Source organism: Panulirus ornatus, chromosome 2 (assembly GCF_036320965.1).
Source record: "Panulirus ornatus isolate Po-2019 chromosome 2, ASM3632096v1, whole genome shotgun sequence".
NCBI lineage: Eukaryota > Metazoa > Arthropoda > Malacostraca > Decapoda > Palinuridae > Panulirus > Panulirus ornatus.
This window is the reverse complement of record NC_092225.1, coordinates 52,402,368-52,428,867: the sequence shown is the minus strand read 5'-3', so window position 1 is coordinate 52,428,867 and position 26,500 is coordinate 52,402,368. Positions and strand designations below refer to the sequence as shown.

Genomic DNA, 26,500 nt, shown 5'->3' with positions numbered 1-26,500 from the left:
GTTCGAACCTCCTGTATTTGAACTGAATCAACATTTCGAACCAGGGATTAAATAGAGTTCGAACCCCCTGTGTTTGGAATGAATCGACATTTCGAACCAGGGATGAGAGAGTTCGAACCCCCTGTGTTTGGATTGAATCGACTTGAACCAGTGTTTAGAGAGTTCGAACTCCCTGTGTTTGGAATGAATCAACATTTCGAACCAGGTTTGAGATAGTTCGAGCCCCCTGTGTTTGGATGGTCAGCCAGCGTGGTAACCAGTGTTGGGTGAGCGTCACCATACCATTGTCCTGCCTGAGGAAGGAGGCAGGTAAGCAGGCATTTAAGGGTCGTACGAGCATTGCGCTGCCGGCGTGAAGTGGGCAATGCTGTCACCGAGACGGGGCGAAGCCTCACCACACACTGAGGTAGTGTGTGGGGGAGGAGGTGTGTGGGGGAGATGTGTGGACCACAGGGTCTGCTCGGCTTCAGGTGTGGTGGAGAAGACTCCCTCGCCTGTGTGTGTGTGTGTGTGTGTGTGGCAGGTCATATCTCACAGGAGGACAACCTCGCTGTAGATCTCTCTCTCTCTCTCTCTCTCTCCAGTGAAGCCCGTCCCGTCGTTTACCCTGCTACGTGATGTAGCGCAGGGTGGTTCGTCCTGCCGGGGCGCCACAAGGAGAAAAAGAACCCACGGGAGTGCTATGATGATAATGGTATGTTGAACCAGAGGTTCCTTTGCTCATCTCGTGTGCCACACGTGACACATGGACGAAACATTATGACAAAACATGGATGGAAAAATAAAAAAGACATTTGATTTACGGTGAGTTGGGACGATCGGGTCAAACGACCGCAGGCCAATTACCCTCAAACTACCAAGTTACCGGACGAAGACATGGCTCAACCATGTCAGCCCGGAGCTTAAAGTCATTGTGATGACCACGTGTTAAAGCTCAGAGTCATTGTGATAACCACGTGTTAAAGCTCTAAAGTCATTGTGATGACCACGTGTTAAAGCTTAAAGTCATTGTGATGACCACGTGTTAAAAGCTCTAGTCATCTTGATGACCACGTGTTAAAGCTCTAAGTCATTGTGATGACTACGTGTTAAAGCTCAAAGTCATTGTGATGACTACGAGTTAAAGCTCTTAAGTCATTGTGATGACCACGTGTTAAAGCTCAAAGTCATTGTGATGACCACGTGTTAAAGCTCTAAAGTCATTTTGATGACCACGTGTTAAAGCTCAAAGTCATTGTGATGACTACGTGTTAAAGCTCAAAGTCATTGTGATGACTACGTGTTAAAGCTCTTAAGTCATTGTGATGACCACGTGTTAAAGCTCTAAAGTCATTGTGATGACCACGTGTTAAAGCTCAAAGTCATTGTGATGACCACGTGTTAAAGCTCTAAAGTCATTGTGATGACCACGTGTTAGAAAGCTCTAAAGTCATTGTGATGACCACGTGTTAAAGCTTAAAGCCATTGTGATGACGTGTTAAAGCTCAAAGTCATTGTGATGACCACGTGTTAAAGCTCAAAGTCATTGTGATGACCACGTGTTATAGCTCAAAGGCCATTGTAGTGACCACGTGTTAAAGCTCAAAGGCATTGGAGTGACCACGTGTTAAAGCTCAAAGTCATTGTGATGACCACGTGTTTAAAGCTCAAAGTCATTGTGATTGACCACGTGTTAAAGCTCAAAGCCATTGTAGTGACCACGTGTTAGCTCAAAGACCATTGTGATGACCACGTTTAAAGCTCAAAGTCATTGTGATGACCACGTGTTAAAGCTCAAAGTCATTGTGTGACCAACGTGGTTAAAGCTCAGTCATTGTGATGACCACGTTTTAAAGCTGCAAAGTCATGTAGTGACCACGTGTTAAAGCTCAAAGTCATTGTGGATGACCACGTGTTAAAGCTCAAGTCATTGTGATGACCACGTGTTAAAGCTCAAAGTCATTGTGATGACCACGTGTTAAAGCTCAAAGTCATTGTGATGACCACGTGTTAAAGCTCAAAGTCATTGTGATGACCACGGTTAAAGCTCAAAGTCATTGTGATGACCACGTGTTAAAGCTCAAAGTCATTGTGATGACCACGTGTTAAAGCTCAAAGCCATTGCAGTGACCACGTGTTAAAGCTCAAAGTCATTGTGATGACCACGTGTTAAAGCTCAAAGTCATTGTGATGACCACGTGTTAAAGCTCAAAGTCATTGTGATGACCACGTGTTAAAGCTCAAAGTCATTGTGATGACCACGTGGTTAAAGCTCAAAGTCATTGTGAGTGACCACGTGTTAAAGCTCAAAGTCATTGTGATGACCACGTGTTAAAGCTCAAAGCCATTGTAGTGACCACGTGTTAAAGCTCAAAGTCATTGTGATGACCACGTGTTAAAGCTCAAAAGTCATTGTGATGACCACGTGTTAAAGCTCAAAGTCATTGTGATGACCACGTGTTAAAGCTCAAAGTCATTGTGATGACCACGTGTTAAAGCTCAAAGTCATTGTGATGACCACGTGTTAAAGCTCAAAGTCATTGTGATGACCACGTGTTAAAGCTCAAGCCATTGTGTGACCACGTGTTAAAGCTCAAAGTCATTGTGATGACCACGTGTTAAAGCTCAAAGTCATTGTGATGACCACGTGTTAAAGCTCAAAGTCATTGTGATGACCACGTGTTAAAGCTCAAAGTCATTGTGATGACCACGTGTTAAAGCTCAAAGCCATTGTAGTGACCACGTGTTAAAGCTCAAAGTCATTGTGATGACCACGTGTTAAAGCTCAAAGTCATTGTGATGACCACGTGTTAAAGCTCAAAGTCATTGTGATGACCACGTGTTAAAGCTCAAAGCCATTGTAGTGACCACGTGTTAAAGCTCAAAGTCATTGTGATGACCACGTGTTAAAGCTCAAAGTCATTGTGATGACCACGTGTTAAAGCTCAAAGTCATTGTGATGACCACGTGTTAAAGCTCAAAGTCATTGTGATGACCACGTGTTAAAGCTCAAAGTCATTGTGATGACCACGTGTTAAAGCTCAAAGCCATTGTAGTGACCACGTGTTAAAGCTCAAAGCTATTGTGGTAATTACGTGTCAAAGCTCAGAGCCATTGTGATGACCACGTGTCAAAGGACTGTGGTGTGAGATTTGATCGATTACCAACACGTGGTGATGCGCGATCGATCCTCCAGCGAACACCGCACACACGGGGTAGGGGGGGTGACCGAACCGATCGGTGGAGATGGGGATGGGTGGGGGGTTGTAGAGGGGGTTCACACGGGGACCGATCGTAGGGGGGCGGAGAGGGGAGGGGGGAGGTTAGAGGGGTAGTAGCAGTAGGGAGGGTGGGGTGGGTTGGGGGGGTAGGAGACCGTGGGTATTGAGGGTGGGGGAGTGAGAGAGGGGAGGGGAAGGGGGAGGAGGAGGGATGGTGATGGGTGGGCGGGCGGGCGGGGTGTGAGGGTGGGGGAGTGAGAGAGGGGAGGGGAGGAGGAGGGATGGTGATGGGTGGGTGGGTCTGGGCGGGCGGGCGGGGTGTGAGAGAGGGGAGAAGAGGGAAGGGGAGGAGGGATGGTGATGGGTGTGGGTGGGGGCCAGATAGATGGCCCTTATTAAGGCCGGTGTTGAATTATGATCAGATAATAATATTTTCAAGATTGGTAACGTATCGGGTTGTCTTCTAAGTGTGACGTGTGCCGTTGTAAACCTGGTTTTCTCCATTGAGTTTTCCCGTGTATTATTATATGTAGTCTCCTCTTTGGTTTATTATTGTACTTATCATTATTATTATTATTATTATTATTATTGTTATTATTATTATTATTATTATTATTATTACTTTTATTTTTATTATTATTATTATTATTATTATTATTATTATTATTACTTTTATTTTTATTATTATTATTATTATTATTATTATTATTATTATTATTACTTTTATTATTATTATTATTATTATTATTATTATTATTATTACTTTTATTATTATTATTATTATTATTATTATTATTATTTATTATTATTATTATTATTATTATTATTATTATTATTATTATTATTATTAATATTATTATTATTATTATTATTATTTATCATTATTATTATTATTATTATTATTATTATTTATTATTATTATTATTATTATTATTATTATTATTATTATTAATATTATTATTATTATTATTATTATTATTATGTAGTGAAGATGTAAAATGTATTGTGGTACAGTATAGGATTAGATGCTGTTCTGTTGCTGTTCTGTTGATGTTCTGTTGCTGTTCTTTGCAGGGTTTCATGGTGTTACGTCGGGTTAAGGAGTTCACTGTGTTCCATCATGCTCGGTCATGTTCTTATTGTTCTTCCTTGTTCACTAACCCCCTGGAGCACGACGGTACGACCCTTGACCACAAGGTACGGCCTTGTGATGGACACACGGTACGGCCATTTTGAGCACGACGTACCGTCATACACAAGGGTCGTACCGTCGTGCACAAGGGTCGTACCATCGTACACAAGGGGTCGTACCGTCGTGCAAAAGGGTCGTACCATCGTGCACAAGGGTTGTATCTTTGTGCACAAGGGGTCGTACTGTCGTGCACAAGGGTCTTACCGTTGTGCACATGAGTCGCACCGTCGTGCACAAGGGTCGTACCATCGTACACAAGAGTCGTATCGTTGTGTAGAAGTCTCGTAGCGCCGTACACAAGGATCGTACCGTCGTGCACAAGGGTCGTACCGTCATGCACAAAGGTCGTACCGTCGTGCACAAAGATCGTACCGTCGTGCACAAGGGTCGTACCGTCGTGCACAAGGGTCATACCGTCGTGCACAAGGGCTGTACCGTCGTGCACAAGGGTCGTACCGTCGTGCACAAGGGTCGTACCGTCGTGCACAAGGGTCGTACCGTCGTGCACAAGGGTCATACCGTCGTGCACAAGGGCTGTACCGTCGTGCACAAGGGTCGTACCATCGTGCACAAGGGTCGTACCGTCGTGCACAAGGGTCGCACCGTCGTGCACAAGGGTCGTACCGTCGTGCACAAGGGCTGTACCGTCGTGCACAAGGGCTGTACCGTCGTGCACAAGGGTCGTACCGTCGTGCACAAGGGTCGTACCGTCGTGCACAAGGGCTGTACCGTCGTGCACAAGGGTCGTACCGTCGTGCACAAGGGCTGTACCGTCGTGCACAAGGGTCGTACCGTCGTGCACAAGGGTCGTACCGTCGTGCACAAGGGTCGTACCGTCGTGCATAAGGGTCATACCGTCGTGCACAAGGGCTGTACCGTCGTGCACAAGGGTCTTACCGTCGTGCACAAGGGTCTTACCGTCGTGCACAAGGGTCGTACCGTCGTGCACAAGGGTCGTACCGTCGTGCACAAGGGCTGTACCGTCGTGCACAAGGGCTGTACCGTCGTGCACAAGGGTCTTACCGTCGTGCACAAGGGTCTTACCGTCGTGCACAAGGGTCTTACCGTCGTGCACAAGGGTCGTACCGTCGTGCACAAGGGTCGTACCGTCGTGCACAAGGGTCATACCGTCGTGCACAAGGGTCATACCGTCGTGCACAAGGGTCTTACCGTCGTGCACAAGGGCTGTACCGTCGTGCACAAGGGCTGTACCGTCGTGCACAAGGGTCGTACCGTCGTGCACAAGTTGTTCATATTTGTCACAGTTTTCCTTGTTCTCTACATTCTTCCAGTCTCGCGTCTCGGCGTTACCGGACTCCACCCGCGAGCACTGAGGGGTCACGAGGGGTAATTAAGGTCTGAAGTTGTAGATAATTATTCGTTATCCAGTTATCATTAATTACCTGTTGTCTGTCCCTCAATGATCGAGTTTTGCTTGTTTTTTGTTACATTGACTTCATGGGAGATTTCTTGGCTCTCTCCCCTCCTCCTCCTCCTCCTCTTTTTCCTCCTCCTCTTCCTCTTCCTCCTCCTGCTTCTCCTCCTCCTCCTCCTCCTCCTCCTCCTCCTTCCTCCTCCTCCTCCTCCTCCTCCTCCTCTTCCCCTCACCATGAGGCTATCACCATTCGAGACTGACCCTCACACTCCCCTCATGTCCGACTTTCTGACTTCTCGTTTTCACTCATATGCTTCATTCACTCTCCTTCCCACCCCTCACCCCCTTCCCCTCTCACTTCCCCCCTCCCCCCCCTCTCCCCACGCACCGTAAGGGATATCACCTACATGGCCGAGTCTCCCCACCTTCTTCAACACGCTTTTCAACCATGTTGCGCCTCATTCCTACCCCCAGATCCCCCTCCGCTCACACATCCCCCTCCCCTCACCACGTCATTCATCTCTCCCCCTCACTCGTGCTCTCACCCCTCCCCTCAAACGTGCTTTCACCCCTCCACTCCCCTTACACGTGCTCTCACCCCTCCCCTCCCCTCACTCGTGCTCTCACCCCTTCCTCTCCCCCTCACTCATGCTCTCACCCCCTTCTCCTTCCCTCACACGTGCTCTCACACCCCCTTCTCCTCCCCTCACTCATGCTCTCACCCCCTTCTCCTCCCCTCACACGTGCTCTCACCCCCTTCTCCCCTCACTCATGCTCTCACCCCCTCCTCTCCCCCTCACCCCCTCCCCTCCCCTCACTCGTGCTCTCACCCCCTCCCCTCACTCTCACAGCACCTTCAGCCGGGCAGCCAGTAACCCCCCCCCCCCCGCCCACAGACCAGCACTAGTGATTGAAAGTCGTGTGTGAGGCCCTGGACCTGTGAATGAACACATGCCTCTCTCTCTCTCTCTCTCTCTCTCTCTCTCTCTCTCTCTCTCTCTGTGAGATAGAGCCATGGTTGTTCACGTCTCTAGGATCACCAGACCGGGTGATTAATAACCATATATCTAGCTGGCTGGTCCACAGCCATTTTAAAAACGCCGAAAACACGAGTTTGTTAATAAAGTTTATTATACGTGTTGGTTGATTGTGTGTGTGTGTGTGTGTGTGTGTGTGTGTGTGTGTGTGTGTGTGTTTAGGCCAGTGACTGGAAGTGCCCTCGAGTGAAAATGAATGAAAACTGGCTTGAACGAATGAAGGCAAATGAAAATAGGACTGAATGGGTGGAGGATGAATGAAGGTACGAGTGAAGAGGTGAGGGGTCACTGGTATTAAGAGTGAATGATAGAAGGTGAATGAAAGCAAGAAGTGAGAGCGTGAAGGTGAATGAAGGCAGGAGCGAGCGAGTAGAGATGAAAACCCTGTGGAAGTGACTGAGCGTTCGTGAATGAGAGCAGGGAGTGAGTGAGACGAGTCGAGTGAAGGCTGGAGTGAGCGAGTGAAGATGAGTTTCGAAAGCGGGAGTGAATGAGTGAGAGTGAATGACGCCGGGAGGAGCACAGTCAGATATTGAAGGATTCGTGGAAGGGGTACCCCATCACCCGCCATACATCACCCTGGGGGAATCCCTCTGGTATACATACACTTTGTCTTTGGTTGAGGTTCATACCTTTAGGGGTGTCTGTCATGCCCTGGGGGCGACGCCCTTGGGGAAACACCACGAGTCTTCTTGGTTGATGCCCTTGAAGTCGTTCGTATATGGTATGCCCTTGGTAGATACCAGTAGGTCAGGCCCTTAGGTGTGCCCTTGATTAATACCAGTAGGTCAGGCCCTTAGGTGTGCCCTTGATTAATACCAGTAGGTCAGGCCCTTAGGTGTGCCCTTGATTAATACCAGTAGGTCAGGCCCTTAGGTGTGCCCTTGATTAATACCAGTAGGTCAGGCCCTTAGGTGTGCCCTTGATTAATACCAGTAGGTCAGGCCCTCAGGTATTGCCCAAATTCCCGTGGGAGTCGATGCCTCGAAGTGTAACTTGAGAGTAACTACAGAGGCCTCCATCAAGCTGAAGATACGTGTTACTGGGGCGTCGAGGTGTCCCTCGGGGTAGAGAGGGTGTAACTAGGGGCAGAGAGGGTGTAACTAGGGGTAGAGGAGGTGTAGCTATGGGTAGAGGGGTGTAACTAGGGGTAGAGGAGGTGTAGCTATGGGTAGAGGGGGTGTAACTAGGGTTACTAAGGGTAGAGAGGGTGTATCTCGAGGTAGACAAGGTGTAACTAGGGGTAGATAAGATGTAACTAAGGTAAAGATGGTGTTACTTTGAGTAGGGAGTGTAACTAGGGGGTAGATAAGGTGTAACTAGGGGTAGAGAGGGTGTAACCAAGGTATAGAGGGTGTAACTCGGGGTAGAGAGAGTGTAACTAAGGGTAAGCAGGGTGTAACTAGGGATAGAGAGTGTGTAACAAGTAGGTGTATGTAGAGAGGGGTGGGTGGCAATGTGAGGGAGGTGGGCGGGGTAGGTTAGGCTTCACCAGCGGTGCAAGGGTCGGGGCGGTGGAGGTGGGTGGCGAGCAGGCAAGGTGTGGGTGGTGGGGTCTGGTAGGGTGGGTGGGTGGCAAGCAGGCAAGGTGTGGGTGGTGGGGTCGGGCAGGATGGGTGGGTGGTGGGGCGGTATCAGGGTACCTGTGATTACCGTCTTCACACCTGCTGGCGAAGGTCAGGTGGCTGCACCGTTGGGCCTCCCTGGGGGGATTAATACCTCCGCACGGTTATTAGATCGTGGAGTGCTGGTGATGAAGGCGTCTTGTGAGGTGTTGGGGGGTGGCTTTGATTACACACACACACACACACACACACACACACACACACACACACACACACACACACACACACACAGTAAATCTCACAGTGACACACGAACAGTATATGTCACACGCACACCAGCACTGTGCCGCAAGGCCTGGTGCTGGCTCCATTTCTCTTCATGAACCAAACACACCTTTGCCAGAAGGATTGGACTGGTACCTGACTGTGTTGGCGGATGATGCCGTCTGTCACGCGGGGGAGAAAATAAAAGAGCAAATAGGAGGTTATCAGCACCCAGGCGGGGGACCTGATGTGCTGGTGAGCTTCCTGTGTGACTCATTGCTGGTCTGCATCTTTTAAGGACTCGGCTGAAGGTTTTGTCTTGGCCACCGACTCTTTTTTTTTTTTAGAGCATTTGATTATATTGTGAAAGAAGTGTGTGCTTTTTTTTCTTCTTCTTAAGTTCCTTCCTCTTGCTGTTCCATTGAAGTAGTCGTTGGTGGAGTGACTTGATCCTCTTACGTAGTGTATCAACACTGGCGTTCCATAGGGTTCAGTCGTGTCGCCTACTCTTTCTTCATTCCATGAATGATCAACTTATATAACCCTATTTATTCTAAAGCTGATGATTCCATTTCAAGCACTACAACTCACTTTTCCTCTCCTCCTCCTTCTAAGATTCGTTCTCTTTCTCGTACCGAATGCACTTCCTTTATCATCTCGGATATGTGCAACGCTCAGAATGGGGAGGCGGAGTAACGTGGTTGAATTCACTGGTGTACGACAGCGCAGTTTTCCCCTACGTCTTTTAACTGAAAGTCACATAAACATGTTGGACATGACCATGTTCTCCACTCTGACCTGGAAATCCCACACCATCAATATCACTTAAGTCTGCTCCCCAAGAGCCAGGGGTGTTGGGAAGGTCTCCTAATTATTTTCCTCGTGAGCTGGTGTTTCATGTCTACTGGGGGCGTAATGGAGGAGTGCCACTGGCATATCTGGAATGGTTCTTCCTCCAGTTTCTTCTTCACGAGAGTAAAAACCCCAAAAGCCGTAGGTTAGGTTAATCCTCCCGGCACCACCTCTCTTCACTCATCCCCCCATATGTACGTCGCGATGATGCTGTTGCTCTCTCTCTCTCTCTCTCTCTCTCTCTCTCTCTCTCTCTCTCTCTCTCTCTCTCTCTCTCTCTCTCTCTCTCTCTTGCAGATATTATCTTAAGGTGGTTGCTCTTGTGAGCTGTTTGCATGTCTCCCTGCCACCAAGGCTTGGATTGCCGGGAGACTGCGTGTGGCTGCTCCTTCTGCTGCTGCTTCCCGCAGTTCTTGTGTGGAGGACCAGCCACTCGAGGATTAACCGTTATGATCCCTTCCTTCTCCCCTTCGAACAGCTAAAAGCTGTGAAGTTTTCTTCCCTCTTCCGTCATTCCATCTTATGTAACCTCTAAGGGTCAAGTCTACAGACCCCTGTCGAACCCTGATTGATTTTTATATTCTTTGGTTTGTCTTTTCTTCGTGTCACCCTCAAATGCATAGTAATGAGGATGGGATACAGCGAGAGAATGTTATAATCCACCAGAAAATAGTAAGCTGCGCGAATCTATCCGACAGGGACTTGGGAGTCGACACATGTACCTTAGCGCTCGCCGGAACCCCACCCAAAGCAGAATTGTAAAGTCGAGAAAACTGTTTGTCTGTAAATAATGAAATTATACGTTAAGTCCCCGGATGACGAAATATATTCAGTAAACATTTTCGCATCTTATGTTCCTAGTAGAATATGTTTCTCAAAGTCTGGCCATCATCGCATTTTACGGGAAAAGAAAAAATTAGAGGTCAAGAGAAATTTCAGAAGAGGGTATGAGACATGGGGTTAGAATTAACAAAAGTTGACCTATGATAACACCTTGAGAGGCCATAACTTTATGAATCCACCACGATAGAGAGAGGAGTAAGGGGTGACTTGATCACAGCCTTCGAGATTTTGAGCCAGTGTGATGAAATTAGCAGTGAACAGTTCCTCGATGTATGGAGAAGATATTTAGACGAAATTAAGAGAGAGACACGTTACATGAGACGTAATGGAGTACTTGATAGAGAATAAGAGTTCTGGATGATTGGAACAAATGGATGATTGGAAGAAAGTAAACTCTGACCACATTACGAATGGTGACGTCATACGGAAGTTAGAAATTCAAGACTGTTGAAGAGATTGGCCTCACCCCCCCACCCCACCCCCCGCAAGCGTAGAGCTCTCTCTCTCTCTCTCTCTCTCTCTCTCTCTCTCTCTCTCTCTTTCACGTACACACACGGGACGAGTTGGAAGTAAGGATTGCTTCAGCTAGTGTTCTCATGAAAAGGGGACCTGAAGAAGGACCCGAAGAAGGCTTTCAGACTTGGCTTGTTGTATGATCGAAGTTCAAACCCTAAGCAATGACGAAGTGAAGGTGATGGGGTCTTTGTGAAAAGAAGATGTCGACACTGATGTATGATGTGGGAGGGAGGCAGGAAGCGAGGTACTCCAGTCTGTGTGTGTGTGTGTGTGTGTGTGTGTGTGTGTGTGTGTGTGTGTATGTGTGTGTGTGTCTGTGTGTGATGAGGGCGCTGGGAAGTCTATAATTGTACTCATCCTGCCTCCAGAGGCACCACCTCAGTAGAAACATTGTAAGTTCCATAGACGAAAGGTTCGTGGACAAAATAGACCGTCATGAGAACGCGTATTTTGAGGTTTGGTCACAGGAGAGGAAGGATAAGAGATGATCCAGGAGAGCGTGAGTAATACACGAGAGCTGAAGCCAAGGGAGATGTCACATAGTCTCGCGTTGTTCACCTTGTGTCAAAGAGAGGGTGGGGTGAGTGTTGATCACACACCAGACTGACGATGTGGTGAATAATTCGTCGATATATATATATACAGAGTTACCAGGGGTCGTAGCATTAGCTAATGAAGACAGTGTAGAGATGAGACAGTAAAGGCACATAGTGTACACATGAGACACTAAAGGCACATAGTGTACACATGAGATAGTGAAGGTACATGGTGTACACATGAGACAGTGAAGGTATATGATGTACACATGAAACAGTGAAGGCACAGGGTGTACAGATAAAACACTGAAGTCACTTAGTGTACGGACATACACAGTGCACAGACGTACATAATGTACATACATAATAAATCGTTCTATAGTAAGAGAAAGTTCAAGGGTGTAAAAGTTCCTTCTTGCACAAACAAGTGAGTGATCTTCGTAAAGTTCTCTCCCTCTTTATATCTATCTATATCTATCTATCTATCTATCTATCTATCTATCTATCTATCAGTCTTATAAGCCTGTCATCAGTAGACCATTTTGATTTCATTATTCTCTGTGACCATTTATCAAAAGCCTAATGCTAGCATCATAGTACAGATACGTGTATCAGGTACATCAACGTGGTATCCCACATTGTACGTAAAGCCGACCCTCTCCTCACTTTACGTGGGATTATAACACATCTCTCACCGGTTTCACGAGTGTCTCATTTACGCACACGTTCAGCCAACCTTAAAAAAAAAAAAAAAGGCGAATTATAGTTTTTTTTTTATTTTTTTATTTTTTTGCCTTTTCCGTTTTTTATGGGCCAGGTGGAATGCTATTCTTAGTGGAAGGACGGGTAATGTGTGTGTGTGTGTGTGTGTGTGTGTGTGTGTGTGTGTGTATGTGGGATGCCTTCTATCTCCTCCTCCACTTCAAGAGGTAACTACAGTTCGGTGTTGTGTATAATGTTTTGCACACACAAGGGGGGTCACCGTGGAAGATGTGGGGTACGTGGTATTGTGTTTCACGGCGTCAACACACACTGCTTCTCCTGAATTAAGAAGTATATATATATATATATATATATATATATATATATATATATATATATATATATATATATATATATATATATATCCCTGGGGATAGGGGAGAAAGAATACTTCCCACGTATTCTCTGCGTGTCGTAGAAGGCGACTAAAAGGGGAGGCAGCGGGGGGCTGGAAATCCTGCCCTCTCGTTTTTTTTTTAATTTTACAAAATAAGGAAGAGAAGGGGGCCAAGTGAGGATATTCCCTCTAAGGCCCAGATCTCTGTTCTTAAAACTAACGCGGAAAATGGCGATTTTCTCTCTCTCTCTCTCTCTCTCTCTCTCTCTCTCTCTCTCTCTCTCTCTCTCTCTCTCTCTCTCTCTCTCTCTCTATATATATATATATATATATATATATATATATATCTTTTTTGGGTGGGTTTAATTTTTTTCTGCTACTTTGATACGACGGGACGACCCTTGAGCAGTGCCGTTCGACTCATGGGTATTATGGCGTGACCTTTGACCTGACCCTTAAGACTTGATCATAGGTCAAAGGGTCAGACCAGAGGCTGTCGACTTGAGGTGAGGAGGGGTTCGAACCTTCGTCCTCAGAAAGATGAACTATAGTGTTTCCTGCCATCACCTTTGCGATTTTTCCCCCTTTCTCTCATGCAAGTCAAGTTCGCTGTTTCCCTCGTGAGCGAGGTAGCGTCTAGAAAAGATGTCAGAGCTTTGGGAGAAAAAAGATCCTCAGGTGGCTCTTTCCTCCGTTCCTACCTTTTTTGAAAGTAATACAGGAGGGGAGGATTTCCAGCTCCCTCCCCTTTTAGTCGCCCTCTACGACACGCAGGGAATACGTGGGAAGTATTCTTTCTCTCTTATCTCCCTTTGATTTAAAGATCACCTCACACCTGCTGCACTGTACGCCCTTGTCATGCCCCCGACCACCACCTGACAGAGGGCGTCAAGGGGGTGGGGTGGGGGGGGGGGGGGTGATGCTGAGGTCCAACTTCCACACCAGATGGTACACTATACAATCCTCCTGCTTTAGGTCTGGAAGGCCTATACAACAAGACATGAAGGCTCCCGTATGAGGAAATGTATCATAGGTTCACATGATTCGTTCGCTTATGCTTGAACGAGGAATGAGAGAGAGAGAGAGAGAGAGAGAGAGAGAGAGAGAGAGAGAGAGAGAGAGAGAGAGAGAGAGAGACGCCTGGTTGTGGCGTACACATGAGATGTGTGGTGGTAGTGGCGGTGGACCGGCTACACCCACACCCAGCGTTGGGGAAACGCAGTACTAGGGATCGAAACTCGCCGTTGCTCGAGAGATCTGAGTGTACGTGGGTGTGGGTGTGGGGAAGGGGCGTGCCACAGTGTACGTGGGTGTGGGTGTGGGGAAGGGGCGTGCCACAGTGTACGTGGGTGTGGGTGTGGGGAAGGGGCGTGCCACAGTGTACGTGGGTGTGGGTGTGGGGAAGGGGCGTGCCACAGTGTACGTGGGTGTGGGTGTGGGGAAGGGGCGTGCCACAGTGTACGTGGGTGTGGGTGTGGGGAAGGGGCGTGCCACAGTGTACGTGGGTGTGGGTGTGGGGAAGGGGCGTGCCACAGTGTACGTAGGTGTGGGTGTGGGGAAGGGGCGTGCCACAGTGTACGTGGGTGTGGGTGTGGGGAAGGGGCGTGCCACAGTGTACGTGGGTGTGGGTGTGGGGAAGGGGCGTGCCACAGTGTACGTAGGTGTGGGTGTGGGGAAGGGGCGTGCCACAGCAATACTGTAGTGAGTTAATCAGTGACCCACCCTTCCTCTAGTGTGTGTGTGTGTGTGTGTGTGTGTGTTGCTTGTCCTTCGTAGGTGTGAGGGAGGGACGGGGAAGGAAGGAAGGGGAGGGAGAGAAGAGGTTGCACAGGGGAGATAAAATGACGGCAAGGGAGACATGTTTCTCAGTACCACATCAACACAACCAAGTCCTCGGTGCTCTGCTCCCTCCCTTCCCTCCACCCCCTTAGGCTCAGGATACCCTCCCTCTCTCCCCTCCCTCCCTCTTTCCCTCTCTCCCCTCCCCAGGTGTGAGGTGAGGTGAGGTTTGGTGGGGGGTGGTGATAGTAGTGGTGGTTAGAGAGGTGAGGGGCGTGAGGTGGGGGTATGTGTGGTGTGGTGTTGGCCCTACGTCAGTGTCTGGTGTAACACAGGCCAGCCTCCCAGGCCCACCTGGCTGCGCCCCAGCCACTTGTTGCCCTCCCTCCCTCCTTCCCTCCCTCCCTCCCTCCCTCTCCCTCCCGCCTTCATCAATAGTAACGACACCAGCTATCTTGTTGGCTCTCTCTCTCTCTCTCTCTCTCTCTCTCTCTCTCTCTCTCTCTCTCTCTCTCTCTCTCTCTCTCTCTCTCTCTCCCTGGTTGTCGGCCACTGACCAGGGCGGGTATATTACAGGTATACTAACACGCCCCCTTCCCCCCTGGGCGTCGGGGACAGGGGTAGTGAACCAGCCACTTCATGAAGTGGCTGTCGAGCGTCACTCCTTTGATCCAGGTGGCTATCCTTTTTTTTTTTTTCCTTGCCTCACCCAGCCACACGTGAGCTGCTGGCATTTGATCCACGAATGTGTACCGTCACTCCCCTTACAAACAGTTGACATCACGTAACTCACTCCTCCTCCTCCGTAACTCCTCCTCCTCCCCCGTAACTCTATATATTACATTCCTGTGATAAGCGCTACGCGCCAACCCTGCCTCTTGGCAGTGAGCACCCTCATTAGGACATAATGTCCGTGTTTATGTCCACTTTTTTCTTTCACTCATTTTTTTATATATCATGAGTGAGGAGAATTTTGACACCACCTGTGCTGTCTACTCGTGTGTTTATGTATATATATATATATATATATATATATATATATATATATATATATATATATATATATATATATATTATTATTATTATTATTATTATTATTATTATTAGTCGCTGTCTCCCGCGTTAGCGAGGTAGCGCAAGGAACCAGACGAAAGAATGGCCCAACCCACCCACATACACATGTATATACATACACGTCCACACACGCACATATACATACCTATAGAGTGGTATGTGTGTGTGTGTGTGTGTGTGTGTACCTTACGTTATCTCTGTACGGTATATTCCTTACGTATGTACTGCCTCGTCTCCACCCCTTTCGCTAATGCCATATTTGTTTCTCTCTATCCCTGTCCTCAGAATGAACGCAGGCACGTTGCTGAACCTCAGCTGTGGAGACTTCATTTCCTCCCTCTCTCTCTCTCTCAGTGTCCATTGTCGTCGTGGGCGCGGTTCCTGAAGCTTCAGGTAAGGCGATTACTGAAGCCTTTACACACACACACACACACACACACACACACACACACACACACACATACACACACAACACTACTATGGCTGGTGACACACCAGATCAAAACACAGTTTCGCCTCACAATGTCAGGTTATCAATTATAATTATAATCAGAATCGTATGTAATCTTCGATGTCTCTTCTCCCTAACCCTTCCTGAACACCCGGTTGTATCAAGACACAGCCAGCTGCTGCCTCCTTACTTCACTCACAAAGTAAAGAAAACATCATTTTCTCTCGTCGTTCTCCAACAAACGCAACGTAAACTATTTATTTTTTCCCATTGTTCTTCTCCAGTGTCAGTCAAAGCATTGTCACCTTTATATATATATATTTTTTTCGTCAGCGGTGTTGTGATTTTTTCGTCAGTGGTGTTGATTTTTTTTTCGTCAGTGGTGTTGTGATTTTTTCGTCAGTGGTGTTGTGATTTTAATCCCGAGTTATAGTACAACCTGGTGGTCGTCCCTCTCCTCCCCCGCTCGGTGTGGGTTACCCACTTGTGGACAGTTATCATAGCACCTGCCACGTCCAGTCACAGATCCCGTTTTCTTTGCCGCTGATACCATCACTGGCCGGGTGTCAGCCGCGCTTGTAAACAAGCTGTAAAACCATCTGATTTACAGTCTCTCTCTCTCTCTCTCTCACTCTCTCTCTCTCTCTCTCTCTCTCTCTCTCTCTCTCTCTCTCTCTCTCTCCTGGGTGACAGCCAGCGCCTCGGTGGCTGTTTATTTTCACTCCAGTGGCCCAGGTAGCTGTCTTTCCTTGCGTCACCACACACACACACACACACACACTGGGCCTCAGTCCACAGGCACACACGGGACGCCAGACGAAGCGTACCTCGCGCGCGCGGACGTGTTCTCGGAAACCGTAGATTATCCTGCGGTGAGCGGTACGCGCGCCGCCCCCCACCCCGCCGCGCAGCCCTGTCTTATCAGAAACATCTACTCTCTCTCTCTCTCTCTCTCTCTCTCTCTCTCTCTCTCTCTCTCTCTCCTCGGGCTGAACTGCTCCGAACATAAAAGTGTTTAAGGCGCCGAGCGAGCGAGCGAGGGAGGGAGGGAGGCGAGCCACGGCGGGGCGGGGCGGGGCGGGGCGGGGCCGGCCCCACACCGGCCACAATAAACAAACCTTTTATTGTGTCTGGGAGCCACACCGCGCTACCAATCTTCTCCCTAGGCCTGGCTATTAATCCGGTCGACCATGCTGGCCCTCCACACCACCCGAGGAAGGGAGGGAGGGAGAGAGAGAGAGAGAGAGAGAGAGAGAGAGAGAGAGAGAGAGAGAGAGAGAGAGGGAGAGAAAGAGGGAAACCTGATCACGTCTTCACCATAGGGAGGACGTCTTGGCCAGTTCCACCCGCTGGGCGGCGTCCTAGGCTAATATCTCTGATGTAAGCCAAAGGCGGAGGGTTGGGGGATTAGCAGTGTGGCGGCCTCCTGAGGGAGGAGGAGGAGGTGGTGGTGGTGGTCGAGGAGCTCCCTCGGGGTCCGGGCTGAGAAAATGACCCATAATTCGCCAGGGAGGAGGAGGAGGAGGAGGTGTGGGTGCGGGTGTTGAGGCCCAGCCTGTCTACCAGGATGGCAACCTCATCACCTTCGACCCTCATTACTCAACATTCCTGGATGTTATTACCTTCTTTTTTTATCGCAGGTGGTGTGGGAGGGGCCAGGTGGTGTGAGTGTGGGAGGGGCTAGGTGGTGTGGATGTGGGAGAGAGAGGGGCCAGTTGGTGTGGTTGTGGGAGAGGGAGGGGCCAGGTGATGTGGTTGTGGGAGAGGGAGGGGCCAGGTAGTGTGGTTGTGGGAGAGGGAGGGGACCAGGTTGTGTGGTTGTGGGAGAGGGAGGGGCCAGGTAGTGTGGTTGTGGGAGAGGGAGGAGTCAGGTGGTGTGGGAGAGGGAGGGGGCTAACATAGTGTGGGTGAGGGAGTGAGGGCCTGGCGTGAGTGGGACTACACACAGCTTGGTACCTCAGTGTGTGGGGCTGTCCTCACCTACCTGCTTGCATCACCCTCACCCTGCAGCGTGGGTGAGGGTTCCTCCTGCAGCGGCCACAGATATGCGACAGGGAAGGCACGTGAGGGGCGAGGCGAGGCGCTCGAGAGAAACGTTCGTCACCCGATAAGTCGAGTGGTGAGCGCAACGCGCTAGCCCTGCCACCATGGCAGAAACCTGGTCGTATATATTGGTAGATAGGTAGGTAGGTAGATAGGTAGCTGCTCTTCCCACAGGGTGTGTGTGTGTGTGTGTGTGTGTGTGTGTTGTCCATCTAGCTAGGTGTCTTCCTCCCTCTATGGTAGGAGGAGGTGGTACATCCTGCCTCTCCTGATGGAGAAGAAACTCCTTCTCAGGCCCCCCCCTCCCCCCTCCCTGCCTCCTCCTCTCCCCTCCATCCTTCTTCCTTCCCTCCATCGTCCCTCCACCCTCCCTCTCACCCACCCTCTAGTGTAAACTGAGGAGGCGGACGCGACAATACAGGAGGGGAGGCAGGAGGCCTCCACCTGGTAATTAACACAGCGATGCCACACCATAAACCTGGGGTTTGACGGGTTCCCCACTCACCCTTATCACCCCATCATCCCCCCCTCCCTCCCCTCCCCCCAGTGTGGCCAAGGGGGGCAGGGGAGATATTTTACCCTCACCGTCCCCCTTCCCCTGTGTTGTCCAGGGGGATCCTTTACCCTCAGTGTCCCCCTTCCCCTGTGTCATCCAGGGGGGGAAGATCCTTTTCGTAGTATTATTGTATCAGACACGACGAACCTGTGGTAGCCACCTCACATAGTTAACTGTTTCTTCATTAATAGACACGTTCCATGGGTAGCCCCATTAGAAATACGTCCCATGGATCCCCCTCATTAGTGGTGGATTATGTTTCCCACTGCCACTACTCGCAGGTAGCGCCACTACTCGCAGGTGGAATTCTCTGTACCAGTAATGCGTCAGGTGTGGTTTTCTTCAGTGTAAGATCGAGCTGCCACCTCGAAAGGAACTGTGGAAATGACAGGGGGGCAGTATGAAGTGGTATGGTGACCAGGTATACACTGGTGTGGGATACCATACGCCGTCACAGATGGGGTACAAGAGTGACCGTAACAGATGGGGTACAAGAGTGACCGTAACAGATGGGGTACACAAGAGTGACCGTAACAGATGGAGTACAAGAGTGACCGTCACAGATGGGGTACAAGTGTGACCGTAACAGATGGGGTACACAAGAGTGACCGTAACAGATGGGGTACAAGAGTGACCGTAACAGATGGGGTACAAGAGTGACCGTAACAGATGGGGTACACAAGAGTGACCGTAACAGATGGGGTACACAAGAGTGACCGTAACAGATGGGGTACAAGAGTGACCGTAACAGATGGGGTACAAGAGTGACCGTAACAGATGGGGTACAAGAGTGACCGTAACAGATGGGGTTAAGGTGACCTGGTGAAGGACACGAGACCTTCCGCATCCCCAGTCCTAGGGACCCCACACACCTGACCTCCAGGTCACACAGGACACCAATAGGATACAGGATTGGATCGTACGATTACCCACACGTAACAGTACCCACTGAGCACCATCATCGACTTCAGTAAAGGAGGGAGGACACTCCCGTGGTGTAGTGGTTAGCGCTCCCGGCCGTCACGTAGGGTCGAATCCGGGTTGCGGCAGTTGGCCCACAGTCAACCCAGCTGTTCATCCTCCACCCTTAGTAGGGGCTGGTCGATAAATTGGGTACGTGGCTCAGGCTAGGGCATACCCAAGAGCTGGCCAGCAGCACGGACCACACTTGGTCTCCACGGACCCTTGAACACACACACACACACACACACACACACACACACACACACACACACACACACACACACCTGTCCACACTATGACCACAGTGTCTCTACTGCACCCCCCCTCTCCAACTCCCCCCCCCCCCTCCCCCACGTCTCCTAAACACTTAAGTAATAAAAAAAAAAACACGAGGATTAGCACCAACAGATGGTGAGGGTGTGATACCACCCCCCCGGCCCCCCTCCCACTTTTGGGGTGGGGGGGGTTGAGTGCGTGGTGCCAGCCTGTGTGCATCCTGTTAACAGGGAGCTAGAGTGCGTGGAAGCAGCTCGAGTCCACCCTATCAGCAGGGAGCTGAGTGCGTGTTGATCTAGAGAGTGCGTGGTGACGACAGCTTGTGTCCTCCACCATGCCAGCTGGGAGCTAAGTGCGTGTCTGTCACTTGAGTGCGTGGTGCCAGCGTGTGTCCATCCTCCCCGCTGGGAGCTGAGTGCGTGCCTGTCCGCAGTGTATGTTACCAGGCCCCCACCCCCCCTCCCCCCTCCCCTTATGCCTGCAGGTCGGAAGGGTGTGTGTGTGTGTGTGTGTGTGTGTGTGTGTGTAATTACCTGTTTGTATAATACAGGGAGAGAGTTCAGCACTCGTGAGGGACCATCCCTCGAGCGTTTTCTTCTTCTTCATCATATACCGTCCGTCAAGCTGCCTTTTAAACGCTTGTCCACTGCCGGCGTCCACTGTCTCATTTGTTTAGTCTGCTCGAGTGTTTAGTCTGTTCTAGTGTGTGTGTGTGTGTGTGTGTGTGTGTGTGTGTGTGTGTGTGTGTGTGTGTGTGTGTGTGTTTAAGTACTTATTAGCTATATGTATGTGGTCTGCGAGGAGGGAGGCAGTTCTGCGTTAGTGGGTCTTTTTCCCTTTCTTTTTCTAAGATGGCACTAGTGGGCAACTATATATATATATATATATATATATATATATATATATATATATATATATATATATATATATATATATATATATATATTCATCCTAAGCCAGTTACCTAGTTTATCGACAAGCCCCTAGGGGAGGATGAACAGCAGGGTTGACTGTGGACCGGCTGCCGGCTCCTGTGTGCGCTCGTCAGAGTATTTGTCCAGGGATGCAGAGACGTCTTGTCTTGGTGGCGGTCCTCACGGTGACAGTGTATATGGTGATGATGATGATGTATTCCCGCGTTGTGTGTGGCGGGAAGACAGACGCGGTGGATGGCCGGACTGCTCCTGGCGGGAAGACAGACGCGCTGGACAATCTATCATCGTGGCTGCCTCCTACCATGTCCTCTCCCCCTCCTCCCCCGACGCTGGGGAACTTCCTACCCTACCTGGTCCTTCCCCACCACACAACCAAACTTCCCTACCTTCCTCTCCCTCTCCCCTCCTCCCCACCCCCGATCACTCCTCATGAGGGATCCTTCCTCACTACGGTGGAATCTTCCTTGATCTTTCCTCATTAGGGAACTTTTTTTTTTTTTGCCCGTTGGTTTCTTTTTTTTCCCCCCAATTGGGTAACTTTTCTCCCAGGAAGGTCGTTCATATCTCCTTACCAGGTAAACTTTCCCTCCCGCCTCATGATCATGAGGGCCAAGGCTGGGTGTAGTCATGAGGGCCAGAACACCAGGCTGGGTGTGACTCATGTTACATGGTAGTTGACTGTGTCTCGTACACCAGTCACAGGAGGGAGAGAGAGAGAGAGAGAGAGAGAGAGAGAGAGAGAGAGAGAGAGAGAGAGAGAGAGAGAGAGAGAGAGAGAAGCATTAAAGACAGTTTTAAAGAGAGACTGGCAATAAAACAAAATACGAACGTCAGACAATCGTGAACAGATTTGCATAATTAGTCACGAAGACTCGGTGATCCACACAGGATAAAGGGGAAAGATTAGTGTGTGTGTGTGTGTGTGTGTGTGTGTGTGTGTGTTCTACACTCCATCCTTTTACAACGTACACGATATTTACTTAGGAGTAACGTAAGAGTGTTGCACAGTCTGTAGACGTGTGCGGCGGGGGAGTGTGTGTGTGTGTGTGTGTGTGTGTGTGTGTGTGTGTGTGCTGGACGCAGGTGGAGCTACCTCACCCTCCCTCGTGTGCCGCCACGGTGTGTATACCCTGGTGTGTCATGGTCACAGGTGGTTTGGGCGACATCAGTGAGGCAGAACACGGCAGGAGGCGGGCGGTGAGGGAGGCGTGTGGTGAGGGAGGCGGGTGGTGAGGGAGGCGGGTGGTGAGGGAGGCGTGTGGTGAGGGAGGCGGGCGGTGAGGGAGGCGTGTGGTGAGGGAGGCGGGCGGTGAGGGAGGCAGGTGGTGAGGGAGGCGTGTGGTGAGGGAGACGGGTGGTGAGGGAGGAGGGTGGTGAGGCAGGCGGGCGGTGAGGGAGGCGGGCCGTGAGGGAGGCTGGCGGTGAGGCAGGCGGGTGGTGAGGGAGGCGGGTGGTGAGGGAGGCGTGTGGTGAGGGAGGCGGGTGGTGAGGGAGGCGTGTGGTGATGGAGGCGGGTGGTGAGGGAGGTATATAAGGTATATAAGGACGTCGCGTACTTATACACGGTCAAGTACAGACGGGAACACTCTGCATGCAGATGTACTTAACATGTAGAGTTAAAGACTGTACTTACGTACGATTAATTACGTACGTGAACATTGTAACTTAGACACGTGTTGCCAGGTAGCCGAAGTGATGTTTCAAAGTAGCGTTGGTGTGTGTGTGTGTGTGTGTGTGTGTGTGTATGTGTGTGTGTGTGTGTGTGTGTGTGTGTGTGTGTGTGTGTGTGTGAGGAGCCGCCCGTCCCTGATGGGTGTGCTGATAGTGTCATCCTTGATAACACCGTCGCCGCCTCCTGCGGTGCCTCCCTCGTGTGCATCTGGGGACGGTATGATGGAACTGTATGGCTGGGGGGTTTCCCTACCTCACACTGCTCCCCCCCCCCCAAGTACAGATACGGGAGGGGAAGAGGGTGGGGGGGGGGTAGGAGAGACGAGGGGCTGCAGGAGCCGAGAGAGAGAGAGAGAGAGAGAGAGAGAGAGAGAGAGAGAGAGAGAGGATGATAAACACGATATTTTCCCCCACATTTCATACAACCAGCTTAACGAACCACAGTCCTCAGTTTCTTTGCCCCGGTACACCACCTTCAGTAGTAATGGTCCGCCCAGGTGCGTGGCCCGTGCACAGTTAGTGTGATCACTGTCACACACACACACACACACACACACACACACACACATAGAAGGGGAGGGTTTCTAGCCCCCCGCTTCCGTCTCCTTTAGTCCGTCTCCTGCGACACGCAGGGAATGAGGAGGTACAACTCTTTCTCCTGTACCCCAGCGATGTGAATAAATGCCACCTCTTTTCATCTTTTCCTGGCGCTTCATTGCTAACGCGGGTAACGGCGATCAGGTATAAAACACACACACACACACACACACACACACACACAGATGACAGTCATTTTTGGGGTCTCTTAAAAGCCCAATTTTGATCTGTAAACAAGTCAAGTATTTGACGATTTTCGGTGTCACTCTGCCTTACCCATGACACCTGTCCTCAGCATGTTCACCTTGACAATAAGGGAGAGGGGGGGGCGGCGTAGCCCGGGTGCTCCCCCCTCCCCCATGAGGAACCCCCCCCCCCCCCCTCCAGTGATCATGTGTACGTCCAGGATGCATGGTGACCTCAGCCCACATTGCAAAGCTTCCCCTTGCTGCCTTATACACGTTCCCAGGTCACGTGTGTGTGTGTGTGTGTGTGTGTGTGTGTGTGTGTGTGTGTGTGCGTGTCAGAGGTGGAGGGAACGAGGAGAAGTGGGAGACCAAGTTGGAGGTGGAAAGATGGAGTAAAAAAGATTTTGAGCGATCGGGGCCTGAACATGCAGGAGGGTGAAAGGCGTGCAAGGAGGGGACTAAATTGGAACGATGTGGTATACCGGGGTCGACGTGCTATCAATAGATTGAACCAGGGCATGTGAAGCGTCTGGGGTAAAGCATGGAAAGTTTTGTGGGGCCTGGATGTGGAAAGGGAGCTGTGGTTTCGGTGCATTATATATGACAGCTAGAGACTGAGTGTGAACGAATGTGGCCTTTGTTGTCTTTTCCTAGCGCTACCTTCCGCGCGTGCGAGGAGAGGGGGTGCCATTTCATGTGTGGCGGGGTGGCAACGAGAATGGATGAAGGCAACAAGTATGAATATGTACATGTCTATATAGGTATGTCTGTGTATGTATATGTATTTATACATTGAAATGTATAGGTATATATATGTGCGTGTGTGGGCGTTTATGTATATACATGTGTATGTGGGCGGATTGGGACATTCTTTCGTCTGTTTCCTTGCGCTACCTCGCTAACGCGGGAGACAGCGACAAGTATGATACTTCCCACGCATTCCCCGTTTGTCGTAGAAGGCGACTGAAAGGGACGGGAGCGAGGGGGCTAGAAACCCTCCCCTCCTTGTATTTTAAGTTTCTAAAAGGGGAAACAGAAGGTTATATATATATATATATATATATATATATATATATATATATATATATATATATATATATATATACATAATCAAAGAACGACTGTAACTCAAAACTCCATTATAAAGTTAAAAGAACCACCAGGCGCCTCTCAGAAACTCCGATGATCAAGCTAAAAGAACCACCTCTCTCTCTCTCTCTCTCTCTCTCTCTCTCTCTCTCTCTCTCTCTCTCTCTCTCTCTCTCTCTCTCTCTCTCTCTCCCACCCCCTTCCCTCAGGGGGGGATGGGAGGGTGTCGGGGGAGGGGGGGGGGTTCTGGTTATGTTCACAAAATAACGGAGAGAGAAAGAAAAAAAAATAGATCAATAATAAGACCAAAGGAACTGTCTGGGTTGGTTTGGGATGATTCGCATGTTTATGTTCATCTCGGGCGGGGTGGGGGGGTGGGGGGGGCTTTTAACCCTGAGCCGCCGTAGTTCACTGTCAGGGAGGCCATTAACCTTCCCTCCGTAGCCACGTGATTTGTGCGTTAAATCGCTCTATCGCTCATTAACTTCGTTTATCGCTTATCTTAGTGTACTTACATCCATCCGTTTATGTACCTGTTAAGCAGATAGCGGACCTGAAAAAGGGTATATTTTTTGCCTCGTGTTGCGAATGCAACGGTGGTATAAAAGAAATATAATGAGCTGTGATTGGCTGTCTGTGTTTTGACTGCAAGGCTGACGTGGAGCGGTGATTGGTGGACGGTATTATAGCTGTTATACGATGATGACCGCCCACCCTCCCCGCCCCCCTTTCATGATAACAAGGGCCGTGTGATGACCTGACCTCCCATCTCCCCAACCCCCCTCCTCCTAACTGCTCTGTGTTTTTCGTGACCTTACGTGACCTCCGGGACAGGTCAAGGTCATTCCCTCGACCCGTAACGAGGGAGGAACGAGATTAACTACCTAGACGTCTGTAATGATCTAGATTCTAGAGTATGGTAAGTGGTCAACCACGACCACCATCTGCTCTGTGATTCTCTCTACATCACCTCGTATGACCTGACCACCCCTCCCTCTCACCCTCCAATACAGTGTGGATGACCCTATATATATATATCGTTCTTTCAAACTATTCGCCATTTCCCGCGTTAGCAAGGTAACGTTAAGAACAGAGGACTGGCCCTTTGAGGGAATACCCTCACCTGGCTCAGTTCTCTGTTCTTTCTTTTGGAAAATTAAAAAAAAAAAAAACGAGAGGGGAGGATTTCCAGCCCCCCTCTCCCTCCCCTTTTAGTCGCCTTCTACGACACGCAGGGAATACGTGGGAAATATTCTTTCTCCCCTATTCCCAGGGATATATATATATATATATATATATATATATATATATATATATATATATATATATATATATATATATATATATATATATATTATCTCGGAAAGCAAAAATGGGTATGTTTGAAGGAATAGTGGTTCCAACAATGTTGTATGGTTGCGAGGCGTGGGCTATGGATAGAGTTGTGCGCAGGAGGATGGATGTGCTGGAAATGAGATGTTTGAGGACAATGTGTGGTGTGAGGTGGTTTGATCGAGTAAGTAACGTAAGGGTAAGAGAGATGTGTGGAAATAAAAAGAGCGTGGTTGAGAGAGCAGAAGAGGGTGTTTTGAAATGGTTTGGGCACATGGAGAGAATGAGTGAGGAAAGATTGACCAAGAGGATATATGTGTCGGAGGTGGAGGGAACGAGGAGAAGAGGGAGACCAGATCGGAGGTGGAAAGATGGAGTGAAAAAGATTTTGTGTGATCGGGGCCTGAACATGCAGGAGGGTGAAAGGAGGGCAAGGAATAGAGTGAATTGGAGCGATGTGGTATACCGGGGTTGACGTGCTGTCGGTGGATGGAATCAAGGCATGTGAAGCGTCTGGGGTAAACCATGGAAAGCTGTGTAGGCATGTGTATTTGCGTGTGTGGACGTGTATGTATATACATGTGTATGGGGGTGGGTTGGGCCATTTCTTTCATCTGTTTCCTTGCGCTACCTCGCAAACGCGGGAGACAGCGACAAAAAAAAATATATATATATATATATATATATATGACCCTAGTGGTTGCTGTTTGGCTGTGGTAAACGCGTACGAGTCTGCCCCAAGAGTTCTGACTGGGGGTGGGGGGGTCAGCCCCCAGGGTTCTGACTGGGGGGGTGGGTGGGGGGGGGGTCAGCCCCCAGGGTTCTGACTGGGGGGTGGGTGGGGGGGGGTCAGCCCCCAGGGTTCTGACTGAAGGGGGCGGGGCGGGGGGAGGGGGGGGGGATGTCAGAGGTCGAAGCGGTTTTTGAGGTAAAGTGGATCTTGCAAGCCATCATAAGAATTACATTACGGAAGGGAGAGACGAAGGTGGAGGCTGTGTGTGTGTGACGTGTCGCTGGTGGACGAATCGTCACAACAGCCTCCGATGGTCGTAACGCCTGACAACCTG

The 26,500-nt window shown here is 49.7% G+C and overlaps 1 protein-coding gene and 1 long non-coding RNA gene across 3 annotated transcripts in view; one reads left to right on the top strand and one right to left on the bottom strand.

Annotated features, from left to right (window-relative positions):
- LOC139756400 (protein Wnt-4-like) overlaps positions 1–26,500 on the bottom strand; it is a 652,581-nt gene that overhangs the window by 480,197 nt on the left and 145,884 nt on the right. The gene's annotated exons all lie outside the window — the stretch shown is intronic.
- The window catches only part of LOC139756410 (uncharacterized), a 225,148-nt gene continuing 214,267 nt past the window's right edge, over positions 15,620–26,500 (top strand). The window contains exon 1 of the long non-coding RNA XR_011714333.1: positions 15,620–15,725. This is a non-coding gene — a long non-coding RNA (uncharacterized lncRNA). The remainder of the gene's footprint in view (positions 15,726–26,500) is intronic.